Source organism: Octopus bimaculoides, chromosome 1 (genome assembly GCF_046866305.1).
Source record: "Octopus bimaculoides isolate indiv1 chromosome 1, ASM4686630v1, whole genome shotgun sequence".
Taxonomy (NCBI): Eukaryota; Metazoa; Mollusca; class Cephalopoda; order Octopoda; family Octopodidae; genus Octopus; species Octopus bimaculoides.
The window spans coordinates 40,722,327-40,725,687 of NC_142928.1; the positions used below are offsets into that span (position 1 = coordinate 40,722,327).

The window sequence follows — 3,361 nt, forward strand, 5'->3', positions numbered from 1 at the left end:
GATCTCCGAGCAAGCATCCTAGCTACAACCTTACTCTATACGTAGTTACCAAAACTCATTTCCATCACTGACGAGAATATTTCAGATTAAAACTAAGCATGCTATAACAATTTAATCTGTTATTCAAACCCAGTATATCTACATCATTCAATGGGTCTTTTTTTTTTTTTTGGAGACGATAAAGTGCAGTTTAAGAGAGACTTAGCTCATTGAAAAACCAGATAGAAACCTCGTTTCTGTGATAGCTGTGTTCATTATGTATTGATGGCATATGACGAGCATGCATTGCAACAATTGCGTCATGGTTTTCTTCTTATAATTACCATTTTATGATGCATTCTTAATACTTCTGAGTGTTTATCATAAAATATATATCCACTTGCATATATTAACCAGGTCTCATATCCATAATTAGAAAGTGTTATCAGTGTAAGTAAATTTTCATTTTCAAGTTGATGAGCAATACTGGACTTCTCAATCATAAATACATCCGTTAATCTGTGTAATGTTTATAACAATAAAACTTTAATAGGCAAAACGATATTGCCTATGTAAACACGCTCGAGGAGATATCCATGTAAAACAACAGCAGCACCTACATACAACACGAGCAGCAACAGTTAAGCGAAAAAACACAAAAATGTAGAAACATAATTAAAAAAAAATGATTTTTTTATTTCGGGTTGTTTATAAAATATGTAGAAAAACATTTTGCTTTTGGAAGATATTCAATTAATACAAAAATACCTACGGTGTTTGTGTTCAATTTCTTCAGACAATTTTTTTTTGTATATTTTTCTTTAATGCTATCAAATAAATCATTTATCATAGTACTTGCTATTACAAGAGAAATTTAGAGCCAGAAAATGTGCTATTTGAAGATCAATCGTGACTTGGTTCTGTCAGCATTTGTAATATCGACTATAAGTTTCTTGAGCTAAAATCAACAGTACTTTTGTATTTAGATAAGCACTCGCTTGCATAGTTTGGTGTTAACTCAGAAAAATGGAAATTTATAGACATTGCTAAGCGGAGCAATTTATAAATTAACTTGAAATGATGAATGTTTGTTGTAAATGGCAAGGGTCTATAATAAAATTTAAGAAGCTTATTGAGAGGGTAGATCACTAATTTAATTGTATTGATTTGTTTAGCTTTTGTCCCTCTCGTTCAAATTAAAAATCTTCCTTAGGATTTCGTTTTATTTTTCATCCTTCCACAATCGATAAAGTTTATGTCTAAAACGATTCACTCGACTCATTCACACAGAAATTGGCATTGAGCTTTCGAAAATAGCACAAGTTAAAAAAAGAGAAACTGATACGTGCTGAATTGTAAGAGAGAATAGTAAGTGAACTTAGATTGTTGCCAGCCGTTTTGGATCACCATTTGAAGAAATATTCTTTTCTACTATAGGCAGAAGGCCTGAAATTTGAAGGAGGGAGATAGTCGATTTCATTATCCCCAGTGCGTAACTGGTACTTATTTTATCAACCCCGAAAGGATGAAAGGCAAAGTCGACCTCGGCGGAATTTGAACTCAGAACGTAGTGACGGCGAAATACCGCTAAGCATTTCGTCCAGCGTGCTAACGATTCAACCAGCTCGCCGCTTTAAGAAATATTCCTTCATCTACCGACGCCACAAATGGAGACCTCTATACAGTGGTTCTATCTATTTGAAATAGCGGCTAAATCTCCTTCAAATGATACCCTGCTATCTTTAAAATAGACATTGAAGACTGCAATCTTATATGCAATATATCTACTAAAAAGACAGGGTATTCATGGTAAAAGGTCTTTTATCATACTTTTTCTCTGACAGGGTTGATCCGGGAGTTAAACAACAACAACAACAACCACTAATGCTCTTTAGAAAAACATGAACACCATAACCTCACTTTTCCCTCTCTCTCACATTAGGCTTTAGACTTAGTCAAAAGAAATCAATACTTCAGAATAGAACCAACTAATTTGAATCGAATTTCGTCTTAATATAGGTTGTAGCTAATGTTTGGTGTGGAAGAGACATATCGGCGGGAATGTCATTTCAATTTTATTTCGGATAGCTTTGTACAGAGACAATAATCAGATTGGCGAATATTAAAGAGAACATGATATGGATGCGTAGTTGTGTGCGTGCAAGTGTGATTTATATGAACGTATTTGTGTGTATGAGTATGTGTGTGTGTTTGTGTGCGTGTTTATGTATTTGAAATAATTTCCACATGATCATTTGTTGAGTTGAACGACAAAGATGGGTCATGTACTATTATGAAGAATAATTGCAAGCAAGTAATTTATGAGCATGCCATATGATTAGTTTGTATGATTTAAAAGCTAAAATGTGAGTATCAGGAGAAGAATCAATGATCCACGCTGATATAATTTTGAGTGCAAAACGCAAAACAGTAGGGACTTTCTATCTACATACATAGATATACGACTGATTTCTTTCCGACAACGAACTTTCATGTCTTCCCCAACAATTTTAAGTTGGGATGAACTTAAACTAGTTTGGGAGGATATGAACATCACAACCAGTTTAAGAGAGTTGAGACCACGTACCATTTGTTCTCCGATGCCCATCATATGGTAAGAGATTGACAGAGTTCAGCAATATATAGTAAGAGGTAGGCATACAACAAACGAATTAGGTAGAAGTTACTCTCTGTCATTTAACATGTTCATTTAACATGTTCAGAGAGGTATGAGACATTTTAGCACAGCAGTTTTGGCGCCACTGATTTGGTGTCGCTGATTCGACGCTGATTTCTTTGACATCAGACATTTTAATACTTCAAGACTAGAGTAGGTCTGTGGCCCGTCAGTCCAAAAGTTCCTTTCGGTTTGTCTTTCGGGCAAGTCCACTATCCATCACCGGCTTGCCATGCCCGTCATTTTTGCTACCTGAATGGACTACAGCAATGTGAAATGAAGTGTCTCACGCAAGAGCACAACACATTGCCGGGTCCAGGAATCGAAACCACTATCTTACGATCATGAGTCCAACACCCCTAATCACTAAACGACGCGTCTTCACGGACGTTTTAACGTTCCGTTTTAATGTTTCTCCGGTTCAAATTTTCTTTTGTTCTCCTCATGTCTCCCTCTCTTTCTCCTTCCCTCTCTCTCTCTCTCTCTCTCTCTCTCTCTCTCTCTCTCTCTCCCTCCTCTCTCTCTCCTTCTCCCCATCTCCTTCTGTCTCTCAATTTGTGTGTGTGAGCGTCCAGGCATATTTACATTTATATGTTATGTCTCTTTCTCCCCCTCTATCTGTCTCTTTCACCCTCTCTGTATGTGTATTTCTGCGTGGTGTGCGTGTGATGTGTGATGTGTGTTTGTGTTGAATGTATATTTGTG

At 36.3% G+C, this 3,361-nt stretch overlaps 1 long non-coding RNA gene across 1 annotated transcript in view; it reads right to left on the reverse strand.

Moving 5' to 3' along the window:
• Positions 1 to 655: 655 nt before the first annotated feature.
• LOC149137530 (uncharacterized) overlaps positions 656 to 3,361 on the reverse strand; it is a 58,931-nt gene continuing 56,225 nt past the window's right edge. Inside the window, exon 2 of the long non-coding RNA XR_016241407.1 lies at positions 656 to 3,361. This exon is cut by the window's right edge and continues 196 nt beyond it. This is a non-coding gene — a long non-coding RNA (uncharacterized LOC149137530).